At 45.2% G+C, this 20,960-nt stretch overlaps 1 long non-coding RNA gene across 1 annotated transcript; it reads right to left on the bottom strand.

Moving 5' to 3' along the window:
• Positions 1–1,052: 1,052 nt before the first annotated feature.
• Positions 1,053–20,816, bottom strand: LOC127665149 (uncharacterized). Its single transcript, XR_007973321.1, has 3 exons — positions 20,716–20,816; positions 6,566–6,670; positions 1,053–2,725 (listed from the first exon to the last, which is right to left on the bottom strand). It is a non-coding gene; the product is annotated as an uncharacterized LOC127665149 (long non-coding RNA).
• Positions 20,817–20,960: the final 144 nt, after the last annotated feature.

Here is a 20,960-nt window from a genome sequence, read left to right as displayed (position 1 = left end):
CATGCACTGGGAAACACACTCAGGTCCTCCGCAAGGACAGCAAACATGCTTCACTACTGAGCCGTCTCTCTGGCCCCAGAGTGCATTCTGAAGTTTGAACTTTCACAGCCTAAAGTAGATGTGATGAGCTTCCCTCTGCTCTCAGAACCTGTTTCTCCATGACACAGCACACTCAGGGAGAGTGGTGGGGAGCACGGAAGTCCCTCCTCACAGGTGCTCTCCAAAAGATAACTGTAGACACTGCTCATAAAGTATGTAGTAATGTACTTATAAAGTGTATTGACGATGTGTGCAAAATATGTGGTACATGTTTTATGTGTTGTGTGTTATGTACTGCATAGTATGTATACATTGTATTTGTGTGTGTAGTGGTGGTGGTGGTACATAGTTTGAATGTTCTCTGTGACTAAGGTAAGTGTGGGTACAATATGTTGTGTATGGCATGCAATTTGTGTGTACAGCCTGTGTTAGGTAGCTGTGGTACAATATGTGTGCTGTTTTCAGCATGTGTGTAGTGTGTAGGGGGTGGCTGCCATGTGACCTTTCCCAGAGGGTCATGCGCAAACATCTAGAATGTTTGAACCAATAAGAAACCAATGACAAACTCAAGTAACCAGCTAAATCCCACCAAAGTCTATCCTGGCAGACCTTTATGGAGGATAGTTGTAGAAGATGGAGAAGTTAGTTAAAGAATGGATAGGGTTACTTACAGAAGCATGATATGCCAAAAGCAGGCTGTACCCAGCCTGGATAATGACCCGCACAGTCTGCACCCTGGAACTCCTGCTGCCTTGGAGGGTAAAAGAGTTGAGTCTCTTAGTCTTCTTCGCAGTTATTATTGATTGCACAACCTTGATGGACCTTGTAGCGTGTAGTTTCTACTACCGTGCTTTAAGCTCCCGGTGGACTGTGCTACCAGCTCCTGCCCTGGGTTCCCTTGGATCCATGGATGAAGACACGCAGATTCCCAACCAAAGCATCAGAACCACCCCTGTGAATCTTGTCAGTTTCAGGACTTTCCTGAGGTTTGCGAATCCTCTTACTTCCTGGGTCTCAAGAGTCTCTTCCATCCATCCCTCTAGGATGGAATGTTTTGCTTTGGAGGAAATCGCAACACAATAGTGGTGTCTTAGTCTGGGTTTTAAGACTGGGACAAAACATGGCCAGAAAGCAAGTTAGGGAGGAAAGGGTTTATTTGGCTTATACTGCCAGATCACAATCCATCATTGGAGAAAGTCAGGACAGGAACTCAAGCAGGTCTGGAACCTGAGACAGGAGCTGCTGCAGAGGCCATGGAGGGGGCTGCTTCCTGGCTTGCTCAGCCTACCGCCGTATAGAATCCAGCACCACCAGCCCAGGAAGGGCGCCACCAACCGTGGTCTGGGTTTCCCCTATTAATCACTAATTGAGAAAATGCCTTACATCTGGATCTCATGGAGGCATTTCCTCAAGGGAGACTCCTTTCTCTGTGATAACTCCAGCTTGTGTCAAGTTGAAACACAAAACTGGCCAGTAGCATGTGCCATACTTCTTATGTATGTGTGGTAGGTACGTGCATGTATGCTCAATGAGTGTGTGAGTATGTGTCCCCTCCATTTGTGTCTCCCCCCATTTCTTCCCTTCAGAAAAATACCACTTTAGCCTGTTAATGGTTACATACATGCACATATCAGATTGGATTTTAATGCAGGGAAAACACACTTGGTTTTCAGCCCATTTACAAACCCACCTTGAAGGGCTGAACCCATGGTTGGCTCTGTCTAAGTGCTGACAGGGATTAAAGCTTGACTTGGTCTCTTCTCTTCTTACCCCTTTCCAGAAGAGTGCCAAGGAGACTGTTAGCATTTACCAGAAAGCTCCACACTGGCAGACTCTGGATATCCTAAAGTAAGCTAAATATACATAAAATTCTCCTGGGCAGTAATAATTTTCTTCCAAAATATCAAGTGGCATCTAATCCAATTCTCTTTACCGCAGACACTTGGATAGTTGACATTTCTCTGCACTTAATCGTTCAAAATGACTCAGCATCGCTTACCAAAATTAATAAGCTATCTTGACATATTGGGAGAAAAGGAACGAAGCTCAGGCCATTATTAAGAAGGAAGATGTATTGGAGGAGGGGGCTGGGTAAAGTTGCTCACTGTCTAGCACAGTGGGTTATCCAGAGTTTGGGGACTTCTTCCCTAGCTGTACCCCCAGCTCAAAAGTGTCCTGGCAGAGGCTGGGGAGACAGTTCAGAGACAGAGTAATTGACTCATGCATAAGATTTCAGATTCAGTTCCGAGAATAGGAGAAAAAAAGAATTCTACCCCCAGGATAGGGTATTCTGGGCCTCAGAATACCCCAAGCAGCTCAGAGAAAAACAAGGGAGACAGCATCCCTTTGCTGTGGCATTGAGCACCTTCCCAAAGTTTGTCCCCAGACCTTGCAGGACTTCAGACAGCCCCCCACCACTGGCATCAGAAAGCAGGCATCCGGTTTCTTCCCTTTTAGAATCAGGAATCCTTGAATTAAGAGATCTTGAATGGACCGGCCCTTGACTCCTTACTTAAGTGCAGGTCGATCTCCTATTTAAACAGCCGAGGGGAATGTGGTCTGCGGAAATGAAGGACATGAAGGACGGAGAGCTCCTTGCCCTTGAATAATTAATTGCTTCATTTTCTCTTGAAGAACTGGTTTTATTGTCTCCAGTGGACGCGCTTCTGCTCTGGTCACCCTGTGCCTGTGTGACAATCAAACAAATGTGTTCTGGCGTCACATCCTCTCTGTGTCCTTTAAACGTCTCTCCTGCATGTATGATGAGAGACATTTTCCATCACAGATGGGGTAAGGAAGCCATTCAGGCCCAGGCCTAGCCCCAAACCCCACCCACCTCAGTGAGCTCCATGCAGTTAAGAATGACCATTCCAGAGCCATGGGGCTTAGCTTGTGATTTTATACTTTTACTATGAGTTAGAATTTTATTAGAGAGGGAGGGGGGAGGGGAAAGGGAAGGGGAGAGACGGGAGGGAGGGGAGGGGAGAGGGGAAAGAAAGGGGAGAGGGGAGGGAGGGGGAGAGTGGGAGAGAGATCTATGACAGAGCTGGAGCTAGAGGGGACTAAGAAGCATTATATCCGGTTCATGAACTATGTCACTGTGATGATTTGTAAATGCTTGGCCCTGGGAGTGGCACTGTTAGGAGGTGTGGCTTTGCTGGGGTTAGTGTGTCCTTTTCTGGAGAAGGTGTAGCCTCGCTAAAGGAAGCCTGTCATTGGAGGTGAGCTTTGAGACCCTCCTCCTAGCTGCCTGAAGACAGCCTGCTCCTGGTTCCTTTGGAGGAAGATGTAGAACTCTCAGCTCCTCCTGCACTGTGTCTGCCTGGACGCTGCCATGCTCCACCTTGATGATAGTGGACTGAACCTCTGAGCCTGCAAGCCGGCCGCATTTAAATGTTGTCCTTAGAAGAGCTGCCTTGGTTGTGGTGTCTCTTACAGCAGTGAAAGCCCTAAGACAGTCACTCCCTTTGCTTGCCTCCCCTCCTTCTTTCTCAGCTGACCTTTCCCTTCCTCAGCCTCCTTCCTAAATATTACACTCTATTCACACTTACACACTTCACATATATGCGTTAGAAGCCAGAATCTACAGATAAGCTGGGTCACCTTGCTTAGTATTATACTTTCCATGACCATCCTCTTTCTGTAAAATTTCAATTTTCACAGCTATATAGCATTCCATTTTGCATAGATCCAGTTTCACTATCTGGTCATCTGTCGATGGTTTCCACAGAATCATTTTTTATGCATATCCGTTCTTCCTTGACATATATCTTTCTGTATATAAAAACCAAAGATATTAGTGTGCATATGAAACGCACCCTTATCCTGGGTGAAGGCCTGGGACGACACCTGGCGTCCTTCCTGCCATCCCTGTGGATCATACAGTCTCCATCCTCTGCCTATAGAAACACTGGGAAGATGGACCGGGAGGGAGGCCTAGGTCTGTCCTGAGCAGTGCATGAACAGCATGTCATTTATGAAGAAAGGAAAGGCCCTGGAACAGAGTCCAGAAGGGAAGCTTGAGGGTCCTACTGGTGTGATCTCCAAGTTATGTTCGAGACTGCCAGCAGCCATAGTGTGGGGGATAAGAAGCAGACAGGTAACCCTGTGCGATCAGGTCCCAAAGAATGAAAGGACACCACTGTGGGGTTTGTGACCAGCACCGAGATGGATTGCTGTAGTTGATTTAATGCCACAGACAAACAGACTACAGCGTGGGTTTAAGGAGAGTTCGGGTCCTAGCACCAGAGACAGCACAGTGGGGACCTTGAAGCAGAACCTGTCCTACATGCAGAAAGGGGGGAGGGGGAAGGGGTTGGAGGGGGTGAGGATGGGGGTGTGTTAGAGCTTTGTAGGGGATGGGGTGGTCAGGGTTTTTATTGCTGAGTTAAAACACCATAATCCAAAGCAACCTAAGGAAGAAGAGGTTAATTTCATCTTAAACTCTAAGGTGACATTCAATTACTGAGGGACATGGAACACACGGATGGGGGGACAGTCAACACACACACACACACACACACACACACACACACACACACACCTACCTCAAGACAGGTCCTGAGGAGAGCTGTTGACTGTCCGACTCCCTTGCTTTCTTATATATCGCCCACCAGTGGCCTGGGCTCACCCACAATCAATGAAGTGCCCCGTGGACGTACCCATAGATTATAGAGGCATTTTCTCAGTTGAGGTTCCCTTCTCTCAGATGACTTTAGCTTGTGTCAAGTTGAAAAAAAACAAAAAGTAGCCAGCACAGAGGTGATGCCATAGCCTAAGGCTTCAGCCGGGCTTTCTGACTCCCAAGCAGGAGACTGGAAGGGGGCGGGAAGCTGGATGTGTGGCGACAAAACTCTCTTTGCTGCTAAGTCACTTCTCCGAGTAAGGAATCTAGGCACCTACACATCTGTCAGCTTGAGATTTCGCTGTGACTCCATAGGAAGCCTGGCAGTCTCTGGGAGAGGAGAGAGGCAGCGGCCAGGGTGAGGGTCTGAGAAGCAAGCGGCTGAATCTTAACATCGCGTTCTTACAGGGATGCGCTCAGAACTGGTTAGTGTATACCATCGCAATAAACCAATTCCCTGCAATGGGATCCCGTAAACTCACTCAGGCATAGGCAGGCCTGTCTCAATGGTACGCTCGGCCCTAGCTGGCAGCCAGAGATAGGGAACAACCCCCGGAGGCAGAATAAAAGCCAGCCATGTCACAAAAGCTCTGAGAAGGAAATCTGTAGAGGGAGGGATGGAGGGAGGAAGGAAGGAAGGAAGGAAGGAAGGAAGGAAGGAAGGAAGGAAGGAAGGAAGGAAGCCAGGGGCCTGGGGCAGGTAGTGAAGTACTGGAGAGTTAGCCATTGGCCTTGAGAAGGAATGGCCTGCTAGCCTGTGGTATGAACAGTGGTGCAGAAGAGCTATGAGGGCCAGACCCCAGGGCAGAGTCGGAGAAAGTTGGAACGGAAGGATGGGGTGAGAGCTAGCAGTGAGCTAGGGCACAGGGAAGCGACTGCAAATGCCCTCCTAAGGCCATCCCAGGTGAAGCCCAAAAGGATTATTGTGTGTGCGACATAAGTGGGGAGATGACCAAGGGGCCACCGCAGCTGTTGTTTCTCAGGCACCATCCACTTTGGTTTATCTCTTCCAGTCACTTGTGTGTGAGTGTTTGTGGACACATGCGTGCCACAGCTTGCAACGGGAGGTCAGAGGGCAGCTCGAAGGAATTGGCTTGTGAGACTCTGAAGAGCCTTAACTTACCAGAGAGACCCCCTGAGTGACCCACATGGAGGCAGGAATAGATGCAAAACGCAAGAGGACTTTTATTAATATCCAGCATGCTGGGGTCACCCTGCACATGGAGAGAGAACGACCTCTCGCAGCCTTTATACAGTCCTCAGGGCAGCCGGTAGGGTGAGGTAGTTGGCCAATGGACTCAGGGCCTTTCCTAGGCTTAGGGACCGCCCTGTGGTTTGAGGAGTGTAATTTAGCCCCTCCCTTCTGGGAGGGGCAAGTGTTCCATGACCTTTTCAAAGTTCCTGAGTTAACCCTTTAAGGTACTCTGCTCCTGCCATATGGGGTCTGTGGATTAAATTCAGATCACCATGCTTGGTGGCCCAACACGTTTTCTGTGACAAGCTCTCCTGGCCTTGACTCTTCTACTGAGAGAGAGTTGGTTACTCTTGAGGCTACCCAGCAGGGATGGAAGGAGGTGAGATTCAAGTCTACGATGTTAAAATGTGACAGAGGGCCATCATTATGGGACATTGGTAGAAATGTATTTTTAAAAATAAGCATTATTTTTGTTTGCACATGTGTGTGTGCGCACAGTGTATGTACTCCATATGAGTATGGGCTTTCGTGGTGCCCAGAAGAGTCACATCCCCTGGGACTGAATTACAAATGTAGAGTCATCTGAGAGCTGGACTTGGGCCCTCCACAAGAGTAGCAAGTACTCTTGACTGCTAATCCATCTCTCCAGTCCTACCCATGACATTAACCAGAGTCACATGACCCCACGCTTAAGTTTCATGGCTTACCTGCTCTCCTAACACTGCAACATCCCTCTTAATGGGGGGGAAGGGGGAGCAGTCCACTGGTAGTTACCCTGGAGCAGTTGACTCTCATCTGTGACATACTCAACCCTGAGGGGAGTAAAGGGGGGGGGAGAAGATATCAGAAAGAGGGCTGGAGAGATGGCTTGGGGGTTAAGAACACTGACTGCTCTTCCAGAGGTCCTGAGTTCAATTCCCAGCAACCACATGGTGGCCCACAACCATCTGTAATGGGATCAGATGTCCTCTCCTGGTGTGTCTGAAGACAGTGACAGTGTATGCATGCATTAAATAAATAATATCATTTTTTAAGAAAAAAAAAAGATATTGGAAAGAGTAACCCATAGTAACCTCAGGGCTCTCTGAGAAATGGTCCCAGCATGAGTCACTTCTGTTCACCAGCTCCTTGGGGTTACCCACCAGGGACCATAGACCCAGATAGCCACAACCCCATCAGTACTTGTTTTGTCCACATGAATAGACCCAGGCTTTCTTGAGCCCTCATATAAAACCAGACTTCCTAGGATTTCACTGGTTTCAAATGTTACATAAAATCTTAGCTAAGAAAATAAAGATGGATCAAAAAAAGTGAAATGAGTTAAATTTAAATTTGTAGTTCATGGGGCTGGTGAGCGAAGAGAATAAGAACTTGCTACAAAAACTTCAAACCCCCCAAAAGCCAGGCATGGCTGCCTCAGTGTCAGACAGGTAGATCCTGGACACTTGCTGGCCAGCCTAGCCAAATGAGAAAGCTTCAGTTCAGTGAGAGACCAGTGTCAAAGCAATAGAGGAAGACACCCACAGTTCTTCTCTGGCCTCCATTTTTGTATTTGCACAGGTGCACATACTCTTGCATACATATGCATACCCCACACGTGCACATACATTCATGCATACATGTACACACGTGCATGCAATCATGCATCCACACATACATGCATATGCATGTGCCGTGAACGCAAAATGATTTGTATTTTAATAGTTTATAAGGAAGCTAAGTCCTGTATTTCAGGCTTCTTTATCTGCAAACAGTCTCGTGCCTTTTATCTGTTTCCAACAGAGCATTTCCCCTTTTGTAATGCTTTAACAGAATTTCTAATGTGCCTGACAGCAATGCTTCTCTGGGTTAAAAACTGTATTGTGCCTTCTAATGATCTAGAAATTTTCAAACTTACCCTTTAAGGCTGGCATGTTAGTATCTTCAGCACGGCATTCTTTGATCTTTTGAAATTACTAAAATATGACTTCTTACGTGAATCTTTAATTGACTCTGACATTGCTCTTCCCTTGGGAAATCACTGCACCAACTTTTCCAACTGAGATCAAAGGCCATCTCTTCACAAGCAGGTTTCCGTGGGCCTGGTAGATTTCAGTGTCTCTATTCTGAGTTTCCTGGTGTGTTTCTGTGCTAGCAACACCCCTGCCCTACTGTACCCCCTTAGCCAGCCTCGAGGAATAGGTTGCAAGAGTCCCCTTCCCACACCCAGGAATTTCCTGTCCTGGACATTTATGCTTACATAGAAGACTAGAATTTATCCAAAGAAACCTGTCAGTATATTAATGGAATCTCCAAAAATAGACCATAGCTCCATTCAGGGGAGAAATAATATTTCCAGCATTGCAAGTGCTTCTCTCAACAAAGGTATATATGTAGTTTTTCTTCAGAATTTCAGAGTATAAAGAACTATTAAATGTACTCCATCATGACTTATATAACTTTGAAAAGCAATACATTATTATGTATGAATCATAATTTAGTGTTATAAATATCAATTTACTAGAGCATGAAGGTACAGAAATACGCTTTCAGCATGTTTGATCATCATTGCATTTGGAATGATTAGAAGCATAATGTCTTAAGTCTTCTATGTAAACACCCCCCCACCAGATTCTGTTTAATTCATCTTTAGTTTCTTTATTATTCAAAGTTATGCTATTAACAATAGTCTTTTATAAATGTTGCATTTTCAAATTTGTGAACTACAATCTAGAGAGTCAACTGACTCTAAAAATCACCTTTTCATTTCGTAACTCATCAGTTTCAATAACGCATTTGCTGGACTCTGAATGTTAGAAGTTACATTAAATAGGCATAATGAGACTCTGCTCCTGACTCCCACTTATTAACCTGTTTCCTCTTAAAACAAAAATTTAGACAGTGCAGCCCAGGGAAGCCCCTACCTCACTATATAGCTGAACACAACCTTGAATTTCTGACTATTTTCTTTTCCCAAGCTCTGTGATTATAGACACCCAGTTTCAGCTGGTTTGGGGTGGAACCCGGGGTCCTGTGCAGCGAGTCAAGTACTCTGCCAAGGGAGCTACCATTCTTTCTCAAACTCTCTGTTGCTGTAACAAAAACATCATGGCCCAAAGCAGCTTATGGAAGAAAGAGTTTATTTTGGGCTTCTGTTTTCAGAGAGAAGATCTATAAGAGCAGGGGAGAGAAGGCAGTAAGAGGTCTGAGCAGGAGGCAGAAAGATCTCAGCTCTATCCACAAACAGACAGAGCGAACTGGAAGTCAGATGAGACTGTATGCTCTCAAAACCTGTCCCCAGCATGTGCCCTCCTTCAAGACTGCATTTCCTAAAGATTCCACAACCTCCCCCAAACAGTGTCACCAGCTGCAGACTACGTGTACAAACAGGAGAGCATATGGGGGCATTTCCTGTTCAAACCACCATACCCAAACAGTACTTTCTCCCTAGCTTCCAATGAGTGATAATCTTCCCACACACATTTAGATGCTTTCCCTTGGGCCACCCGTCTCGGTTTCTCTATCCATTTCCTGGCTTGTATTAAACAGAACACACATCTGTTTGTCCATGCTGTGTGTTTGTTCACTTTGCCCTCCCCCCACTCCTCTTTACCTCTCAAATCTTCACGACCGCCATTGATGTGGTCAGATGCATCTAGTTGGTGCTTCCTTTCCCGACTGGATTTTATAGTCCCTCTTTGTGAATTTGCATATTTGGTGTACATGTTGTGTTTGTGTGAGTGCAGTTCCATGCGTGTGTATGGGTTCATGCATGTGCGCATGTGTGTGGAGGTCAGAGGACAGTCTCAAATGTCATCCCTCAGTGGCTATTCACATTGGGTTTTGGGGGACAGTGTCCCTGATTGGCCTGGGCCTCACCTACCAAGCTAAGCCAGCTGACCCGAGAGATCCACTTGTCTCCTCTTTCTCCACACAGGGATCACATGTGTTTGCCACCATGCCTGCCTTTGTGTGACACTTCCGGGACTGGACACTCAGAACCTCATATCTGCATGGTGAACTCCTTATTCACCATGGGATAGCCCTCACATTGGTGACTGAGTGTATCTGGGCTGCTAAGCTGATCCCTCTTCTGCACACCTCCCTCCCTTCCCCAGCTCTGTTCTGCTCCCTGATCTATTTCTCTGCTGTGGGGAGATCTGGGGGCAGGAATTCTTCAAGGCTGGAGTTGAAATCCATTCTTCTGAAGAGAATTCATTTGTTGCTAGGCACCTGGAATACCAGAAACCTAACTATAATCTTTTTGCTTCCCTTAAGATTTTTCAGGCAAGCCTATAAAGACAGGCCCCAAATCCACACAGAGTTTGTATCAGGAGCCCTCAAACATAACTCTTGGCCCCTTCCTCCTCCTTTGCAGAGTAAGGCTAGAACAATACACCCACACCTAGTTCCCAGGTAAAGCAATGCATCTCATATTCACCTGGGGAAAAAATATCACCATAGGAACTTTTGATCTGTGGCTCAATTGTTCCTCCCGAGGCAGGTAAATATGAGAGATGGTTTAGTTACTTGGGACCTCATTTGGTTTTTGTTATATATACTCCTGCTTCTAATAATGCACTTGGCAGCTTAATTCCATCCAGAAATGACTATGAACACACATCTCTCTCTCTCTCTCTCTCTCTCTCTCTCTCTCTCTCTCTCACTCTCTCTCTCTCTCTCTCTCTCAAAAAAATACACCTTGCTACCTCAGAATTCCTATTTGAATTGGGCTAAACATATACTTGTCTCTCCTGAACATCAGTATAGATTTCCCTGCCCCTAGCAACAACCAAATTTAGACAGTTTTCATTCAAATGTATTCTTAATATATCTGGACATAGAGAATAAATACTATGATCCAGTCTGAACTGGTTTGGTGTAGATATATGGTAAGACAAAAACTGTTCTTCAAAAGGACTTTAAGGGAGACCCTTGTGTTATACATAATTAGGCATGCATATGATTAAAGTCAGATGCCTTATAAAAAAAGACACTCACAGTTGGAAAAATAAATATGCAGTGTGGTAGTTTGGATAAAAATGGCTCCCATAGGCCCAGTGTTTATTGTATAATTAGGAGGTGTGGCCTTGTTGAAGTAGGTATAGCCTTCTTGGAAGAACCATATCACTGGGGTGGGGGTGGGGGAGCTTTGAGACCTTAGATGCTCAAGCAATGCTCAGTGTGGTATTCTCTTCCTGTTGCCTGAGTATCCAGACATAGAGCTCTCGGGACCTCTCTAGCATCGTGTCTGCCTGCATGCCGCCACACTTCCAGCCATGATGATAATGGACTAAACTTCTGAACGGTAAGCCAGCCCCAATTAAATGTTTTCCTTTATAAGAGTTTCCATGGTCATGGGGTCTCCTCACAGCAATAAAGTTCTAAAATACACAGCTTAACCTATCAATCAAACTTCCCCCTTAGTAGCTAACTCTTCCTTCTCTTGAACCCATAGAAGAAAACTCCAAACATTAGGGGCCTTGAGCTCCTCATCCAGGTGGCCTGCTACCTGAGTGCATGTCCTTCTGATCTGTTCTGCCTGCTTTACTTCTGAATAGTTTGCTTGCTGCATTGCACATAATGAGAACCCATGCTCAGTTCTTTGAACAAGAGGCCAATGTAGTGGCTTGAATCAGAATGCCTTCCACACACTCTTATGCTTCAATACTTTGTCCACAGTTTGTGAAACTGTTTGGGAAGAATTAGCAGGCATGACTCTGTTGAAGTAGGTAAGTCACTGGAGTGGGCTTTTGACATTTCAGAAGACTTGAATCATTCCCAGTGTGAGCTCTGCCTTCTGTTTGCAGTTTGAGGTGTGAGCTCTGGGCTGTTCCGCATTGCCATATCTTTGTGTCTTTGTCATGGACCCTAACTCTCTGGAATGGTAAGCTCAATTACATGCTATCTTTTATAAGTTATCTTGGTCTTGGTGTATTATCACAGTAACAGAACGTAACTAATACAACCAAGGACCTTGGGACACCTGGCCCAGACCCGATCCTCTGGAAACACTTACAACCCATGAGACCCCAAGAATGTATTCTGGCACTGTGGATGGCTTTAAAACTCCATTCCAGACTCACTCTGTACAAAGAGCATGTGTGAATTTTAATATTTTACAATATGTAATGTTGTAACATGTAACTTTTTAAAAACACAAGAGAGAAAATAAAAGTGGGCCTGTGTCCTCAAGGAAGGTTCTGGAACCTGTGAATGACTGCCCAGAGGATTTCACCTTCTTCCTTCCCAAACAGTCTCTTAGCCTGTTGGATAATACATGTACTTCTTTAAACCATATTTTAAAAAGGCTTGTGTAAACATTACCAAGCATTTGCTGAGTCTGTAGCTCCCAGACTGCTACATTACTGGACATGGAGGTGTGCTCCTTCTAGCATAAGGACAATTGAGATAAACGAGTGCAGGAAAAGAAAGAAGAGAAGTCACATCCCAGAGTGGCCGGCACATGGAGTATGTGAACCGCATCAATGGAGGATATTGGCAGGCAAGTAAATGCCACTCAAAGGCCAGGATGTTCAGAGCCTTCATTGTCTACAGGACAAGGAGAAACCATTAGGAAACAATGTTGCTCTTTGAGGCATTATGAGAATTAATATCATGGAGGGAAAAGACAAGAAGAAGAGGGAATGGCCTGGAGCCTAAACCAATGAGGAAGACATCGATACACGGTCAGGAAAAAATGATCTAGCTCATCTAAGTTGATGTGTGACAGGTGTGCACACACATAACAGGATATGTGCATGCATACAGGAGACCTAAAGAGCTGCCTGCTATAGAAAGACACATAGGCTGACTGCAAAGTCATTTTCTAAAGAGCCAATCTTTCTGGAAGGGAGAATGAACATAAGTGAATACTTCCCAACATTTGCAGTGGCTTCTGAGTTCCATCATGCCTACCCTGAGGGCACAGTCTGTAGACAAAACGTCTCTAAGCCCCATCTTAGCAAGAGAAGCTATTGTGGGAGAGAGGGGCCAGGTTCTGGGCATGTGAAGGAAACCTCATCTTTCCCTGGGATTCTTTGCCAGGAAGATGGGCACTCTCACCCCATCACACAGAGAGGCATCCAAAGCTCTGACTTCGTATTTTAAAGATGAAAGAGGTAAAGGAGGGAAAAGATGGAGAGAAGCTGGAAGGAGATGGGGAGAGAAGAAAGGGAGGTAGAACAGGGAGTCTAGAATCTGTTCAAAGCTTCTAGAAACATGGCAGGCTTTCTTCATCGCTCACATGATTTGTCTCAAGCCCCAAGCCCTAAAATTCATGCTACCCACCATTCACATGCATTCCCACCTATGTCCCAGGAGCATACCACATATGTATTGCATATGTCCTATGTGTGCCATCTGTGTTCTCTGTACATATGAGTGTATAATGTATGTACCACTTGAGTTCATATGAGTACTATGTGTTGTGTGAATAACATCATGCACCAAGCATGCACTGCATGTGTATCATCTGCATACCATATATATGCCACAAGTAACATCTATGTACATTTGAGTAATAAATTGCATGTCTAACATGTGGTGTATAGAACATGTATGTAGCATGCATGTCCCCCATGTGTATGCCATGTATGCCACATGCATAACATATATACAACAGATATGAACTGTGGGAGACCAAACTCTGGGAAAAAAGACCCCCAACAGCTCTCACCTTGAGAGTTCACTGACCTTGCAGCTTACAGCTGAACCACCCCTTTCTTCACACAAGGCTGATCAACTGGTTCTCATCTTGGCCAAACACCTGGGGTTGTCTAGGCAGAACCAGCATTCCAGAAAAGCTGCTGGAAGCCACAGCCAGCATCCGTCCAGGATGACCTTTCCTCTTTTTGTGCTTTTAGCATCCCCCTCAGCCCCTCCCTACTTCCTCTTATGGAGTGCTCAAAACCAGGCATTTTGCTTTTCATTAAAGAGGCTTTGACAAGACCCCCCTTTTGCTTGGCCTTGCTCCCTTTTCCCTCCCGTTTCTCTTTCATGCTTGGGTTCCCCTAGGATCCCTGAATAACTAGGTTCCGCGGGTCAGGACAATGAACCATATATATGTATATGTATGTGTATGTATAATATACATATACTGTATATATTCCAGATGAGCCATTAATATGTCATATGTATAATGCTACATGTATATGATATTCCAATGCATATGTCCCCAAGTGGCTGCACCCTCTTGACAGGCAGCCCAAATTCTTCACGAACTTGAATTCCACTTGGCCACTTTGTAAAAAAAATATTGAAGAGACAGGCAGTGGTGGAGTACAGTAATGACAGCTGCTCGCCATGTTCTGACAATTGTCCTTTCAAATAATAATAGCACTCCACTTGGTTAGGATTTATGTAAAAGTCCACATTGTCACTTAACAATCAACAATAACCTGAAAATTTGTCCAAGTAGTATATTGGCATGTATAATTTTTCTGCCTGTCATTATAGAAAAGAATGTTTTTTTTATTACTTACATACTATAACAAAATACACATTGAATGTGCAGTTAAAAAAATTTATTCTTTATTTTTGTGTGTGTGTGTGTGTGTGTGTGTGTGTGTGTTTACCTGTATCCATGTGCCTGTGGAGGCAAGAAGAAGGCTGACAAAATCAGACTTGACCCTAGACAATCCAGGGCTGAATGTTGGCTTCCCTTGCTGATGATGAGCCCATGTCTGGGGTCTCAGTGAGGTCTTTACAGAGTTCCAGACTGCCTATACATGTTCCAGTCAGCAGAACAAAAGACACTGAAGGGAAGGCCCATGAGACGGTTGTTCACAGTCAAGTCACACCAAACAACCAGCAAGTTGTGTGGCTCTCCCTGTTGTAAGGGAGGCTAAATGCCATATGTTGTTCATGTACAGATAAAAGGAAGGCTGTCTTGATAATGGGAAGGGAGTAATGGATATTAGGATCAACAAATTCAAATGCGGTAATGAAGTATTTTCCAAAGCACTTGCACTTACACAGAGAAGAGCTTAAGAGGAAAGTCCAAGTATGGATGGATACCACAGCCTCAGGACCATGTCTCTCAAGTCGCCATTTTTCCTGGATCAAAACCAGTTTTAGAGACAGCCATAGCCCAGTGGGCCATGGATTCTAGCTAAATACCAGTGTCTGCATTCTCTACTGATAGATTCCCCTCTCTAAGGACTCCAGCTCTCCCTTGGAGCTACAGTTGGGCACTAAGATATTTAGATTGCATCTTCTGTTTCTTCCTGCAGATGGGGCTGTCAGACATTCTGCATTTAAAAGTATACATGGTATCTCGTTGGAAATGTGCAGCACAGGGAGAGATGGGATATGTGACACATACTTATAATCATAGCACCGAGGAGGTAGCATCAGCAACATCAGGGGTACAAGGCTAGCCTGGGAGGCAGAGTGGGTTCAGGTCAGCCTGATATCAACAAAACCCTATCTCAGAAAACAAAAAAGAAAGAAAGAAGGTAGGTGTTACAGGACTTTTCCAGAAGAGACACCAGCAAATATTTGCATAACCCTGATGGAGCACCACTAACAGAGCAGAGACAAGTCAATGAAGTTCAGCTTGGTGAACAGATGAGTTTATTGGTGACGTCAATGCAACTGCATCACCACAAGCCCTTCAAGGCTGGGGTGACAACTCACCAAAGATGCATTTCCTCAGGGCCACTGTCTGCCTGTCTTTCTGCCTGTGGCATCAATAACAATCCGTTTACCCCAAAGGACAATCCATCAATGGGCTCCCTTGAATCCTAAACTTGAAACTTTTTAGTTATCTCTCTTTTGTTTATGGCATACAGAGTGCTACAGTGTAATGTTCCAAAACTCACAGAAGGAAGATCCCAGACTCAGATATTATGCAAAGACAAAGAGTGTTTATTCTACAGAAACAACTGGCATGTGGGGGTGAGCCATTCTTCGAAATGGTGGCCCTAGACAAAGGCGCACAGGGAACTAGGAGAATTTTCTAGAAGGATTAGGTAATCTAAAATTTCACTGGTGGGTGCTAAGGGCTACAAGGGTCAGTTTCTGATTGGCTTATGTCAGCTGATCAGTGGTCTGCATTCCTATGTCATGAATGTTTAACCACAGGATGTGATAGAACTACCCATTTTCGTGATTATCCCAGGCTGTCCTTTGGGAGGGGGTTTATGACCTTGTTCCTGGATTTTATGGTCTGTTCCTGGAGCTGGTGCCTTATGGCCTTCTTTTCAAAATCAGGTCTGGTTCTTAAGTGGACCTTTCCAAACCCAGCCCAGATCCTAAATGCTACTGTTTGGTACAGGCCGGAATGCCTATAATCCTGTTATGGAGAAAGGAAATGTAAGACAGAGATCTCTGACGAGCATATAGACCTGTCATTCTACAGACCCTGCAGCCTTACTAGACATCTCACAGTTGATGTTTACATGTTTAACAGTGTTCCTGGGAAGGAAACCCATAGCAGTACTTGAACAGGGTTTTTAGGCACATTATTTAAAGGCATTTTGATTAACATAAAGCATTTTACACTATCTTATTTTCTGTCACCCTTGGATGCTCAAAGCATTGCTGAAACACAACCTTTCGGCTTGAATCTGCTGACCGTATTTGCAGATGAGCACTACTTTTGGTTTCTGTGCATTCATGTAAGCCAGTGCTAGTGTGGGTGTTATCCTGGACAACACCGGTTTGTAAACTCCTCCATTTTGGTTGAACTGTAACAAGTCATGGAACAGAAGTAACTTGGTTCCCAGCACCAAAGCAACTCATTTCTCTATATCCCTGCCTCCCATCCCACACTATGAAGCTCCAGTAAAGGAGGCCAAGAGAGATGCTGATCCATCACATGACATTCATTAGCTCACTGCCCCTGGGGACCCCTTCCCACCCTCTTTCTAATAAAATCTGCAATAAGGAATCTCTACTCTCCTTGGATCCCCTGCCGTGCCTGTCTGACTATGACAACAGTCCTAATTGAAGGGCTTAAGCAAAACCCATGGTGTTTCTCATCTGAAGTCATGACACCAAATGTAGGGGCTTAAAAAGAGAGGATGGGTGTTAAGGGAGTGTGGCACAGCAGCGTGGGGGAAGGGAGTGCCCAGGCAAGCCCTTGTCCGGGCACCTCTTCCCCCTGAGGGACCACACACACACACACACACACACACACAGGCATGGTATAGAATAGAGTTTATTCAGAGTAGAGGATGGGAGTTAGTGGTAGAGAAAGGCAGAGAGAGAGAGAGAGAGAGAGAGAGAGAGAGAGAAGAGAAGTGGAGTGCAGGCCGGCCATGATCACATGGAGGAGGGGGGGAGAGCCCAAGGGGCAGAGAGGTGAGAGTATGTGGGAGGGTGGAGAGAGCAAAGAGGTAGAGGAGGGGCAAGTAGCCCCTTTTATAGTGGGCCAGATCTATGGGGCGGGGCATACCTGACATTGCCAGGTAGATGTGGGATGGAGCTTAGACAGAATACCACAACTAATAAATCTGTTACCCAAAAAGCATTTCTGTCAGTTTTCCTCCTTAAACACTAAACCCCCAAACCTTTCAGTGGATGTAGACTGTATTTTATTAAATTATTAGGAAAGAGGGGAGGAGGGAAGGAGGAAGGGGGTAGAAAGAACTTCAGAGTTGAATCCCCAAGTTTACAAGTTTTCTCAGTCTGTCAAACATGAAAATTGGATTTTGTCATAAGGGATCTCAAGCTTTTCCTCAAGATGCCCCACTGTGGCAGCTGCTGAGTCACTTGGCAGAGAGCAATCTCTTTATTCTAAAGCTTTCTCGGCCATAGAAGCCCACTCTTACATTTTTATAGTTTTGTTATTCAAATCCAGGCAGCAGGCAGACAGGAAGTATTTACTCAGCCAAAATGCATACAATTTGCATAGCAAAGAAATGGCAGCCTTTCCATTATCATAACAATGCAGAATTGTTCTGCCCAGAGCCCTAGGAGTTTGAATAGAGCAGCTAGGGGCACTTTGTACAGTCAGTTAATTCGGAGCTACTCAGATGTCTGGGCTAGTCTGAGGCGATGCTTTGCTCTTTTAGAAGCAATGTAGTTTACCAGATCTGTTCAGGGACTTATTCCCAAAAGGTTTTAATACAAAAGCACCACAGACTACAGTGAATCCCACCCAACTCAGGTTGAATGATTATTAAAGGAAATCTTCCTGGTCAAAAGAATGGAATCTACCTATGAGTAGAGAGAGACATAGATAATTCATTTGGGCTGTCACTCACCTGGCCAAGGACTGTTCCCACAGAAGGCTGATTCTGCCTAAGCCATGGAAAGGAGATGGAAGGAAGAGTTATACCTTTAATGAGATAGATAGATAGATAGATAGATAGATAGATAGATAACAGATAGATGATATGGATATAGATATAGATATTGTGCCTTCACAGGATTTTTGCTTTCTAGGCAGTCACTATAGAACCACTACATAGAGCAGAGGCTTCTCCAACCACTATTGAGAAAAGGCATTGATCTATGGACATAAATAAATATTTAGAAGGCGTTTGACAATATGGGATCTATGTTTTTATCTTATTAGCCCTCATTGGTGGTATATACACCTACACAATGTACCTCCTTTATATATACACCTATGTGATGCACCTCCTGGACCACCTTATAATCTCATTGATAGAAGGAAAAGACTTTTTAGCTAAGACATAGTATACCATAATATTCTCACTTAATCTTTTAAACCTGGATATAGATTACCTCCATTGACCAGTGCTAACTTCAAAGGGCACAAAACAACATAGATAGCTATTGCTAAGTATTAAGCCTCTCTTTTTCCATGCCCACAATCACATCACTTAGATGACAGAGCAAGACAATCTTGTATTCTTCCCGAGGGCATTTCAGGTTTAACTAAAATTTGGTCTCCTTGATTGAGAATCCCATGAGAAACGACCTAGTTCTGTTCTGGGAACCCAACTAGGATACCTCTTAGGTTCTGTTAGACTGCTCATTTATACAACCCCTCCTCCCCCTGTAGCTGTTGAGTGAGATATCAGGGTATAGTTTTGCCTTTAAAATCTCCGTGGTCTAAATGCTCGGGGCCACAGGTGGGTGTAGTCCCAGCTCGCTGAAATGAAGATTTTCAGTTGGCTAGAAGCTGTCTGAGTGGTCCTCCCTGGAGCTTACCCTGTAACATAAGCATGCCATACTCTTATTTTAACACAGCCCATCTTCAACTCACTGACTCATTCTAGAATTTTTCTCTGCAGCGGAAGTCAGATTCCCAACTGTATCTAAGTAGCAGTCTCTCAGAAGACTTCCTGGTGATGCTGGTTATTTCACATGGAGATAGGCAGCACGCGGCAAGAAAAAGGCCTGAGAGAACCAATATTAATGCGGCTCCTCGCCTTTAGTAATCCAGCCATTGAAGTGCCAATCAGTCAACCTTGTAAAATGTCTAACACAGGCATGGTCTTTTAAGAACTCCAGCTGATGGTGCCAAAGCTACCCACGTTTAATTCACGACTCAGAGAGAGTGAGACAGTCATCCCTCAGACAGAGCTTGACAAAGAGCGGGTGTGTGACGCTGTAGAGGGTAGGCAAGGTGTACAGCTTGCCAGGGTTGTCCTGTGATACAGATGAGATCTCCTAGGTATGAGGCATGATGCCCATGTCTGTGGGCTCAGGTGTCAGCGCCTGCTATGCAGAAAGAGGAGTGGGGAGTGGGGATTGCATAGAACTAGCTCCTGCCTGCATCCACTGTTTACAAAGTCAGATTGGTACAGAATCCTTTTTACAGAAGGACAGCCAACTTTGCAGAGTTAATCCTACATCTCTAAATAACCAGCTAATAGCCAGCACAGGGGTTTCAGGGATTTGGAGGGGGCACCATCTCTCACTCCCCCTGGGTAAAGCACCGCCCCCCAGGGGGTTGATGGAGCTAAACAGACCCTCACAAGATTTGCTGCTGTGACTGTGTTTGGGGAGAGATCTGCACCTGGAGCCCTGGCTCCGAAAACCATTGTCTGGCCTGGGCTTCCCCTGGGGACATCTCAGGTGTTCCTCTGCCAATCAAATCAGGTGCTGAAGACACCTGGTATGAGCAGTTTGCGTACTCACGTGGGTGAGGTACTTAAAAGCTTTTTTTTTTTTTTTGCCTTAAGATCTTGAGAGTCTCATGTAGCCAGACCGGCCTTTAACTCACCACATAGCCGAGGATGACTTCGAGCTTCTGATCCTTCTGTCTCTGCCTTCGGAGTGCTGAGGTTGTAAGTGTGTGCCACCACAACTCAGTTACATGGTGTTGGGGACTGAACCCAGGACTCCATGAGTGCTAGGCAGACACTCCCAGAACTGAACTACAGCCCCAGTCCTATCCTTTGAACCACTTTTTTTTTTCATAAAATGTTTCATAAATGTTAAAGCGGGTGCTGAGAAGCCTTTGGCAACAACTTGCTCACCAGAGCAGAGAGGATCGAGAAGGCCTTCAGCGACTATGTGTATGGATGTGGCTTCAGGAAACCAGGTAGAGGTATGTCCAGTCAGTGACCTGAACATAGAGGTCACATTCAGGCTAAAGAAGGAACCCCAGACCAGCCAAGAATCCCAGCTTGGTCATTATGATAATCTGGCATTCACATCTGAATCCTAGCAACTGTGGCTATAAATTTTTTCAAGGTTTTTAAAAACAACCTGTGACATGCACACATTTTCCAAATGGGCAATTTCAGAGGCAGCAGCCCATAACGAATGCTTGGCAGAGGATGTCACCATGCTGTCATTTAGCCTCACAGTCGGCTCCCCAAGAGCAGAAGAGCTTCCATTATGGGCACATTAATAACTGCTATAAATAGAGCCTGAGGGAGAATACGAAACTGTTATCGTGTCTCCTCGTGCATGAAATGTAAGGACTCTATTAAAGAGGACAAGGTCTCACCGGTGCCTTCATGTCTGAGCTGGGTCTCCTGAAATGGGATTTCATCTGAGTCCTTGCTGTGTGTGTTCTTAGTCTCCTTTTGGACAGGAAGCCTTTGTCCAGATGAGACTGGTTTTGCTAAAAGCCTGCAGTTGTTACTAGTTCCTCTTAGAAGGAAGACATCCTGCTGACACTATAGTGCCCTCTGCTGGATAACAAGTCAGGTCAGGCAAGGAAAGCCTCTAGGAGACCCCCTTTCCCTCTCT

Source organism: Apodemus sylvaticus, chromosome 14, assembly GCF_947179515.1.
Source record: "Apodemus sylvaticus chromosome 14, mApoSyl1.1, whole genome shotgun sequence".
Lineage (NCBI taxonomy): Eukaryota > Metazoa > Chordata > Mammalia > Rodentia > Muridae > Apodemus > Apodemus sylvaticus.
This window is presented reverse-complemented; position numbering and strand designations above follow the sequence as displayed.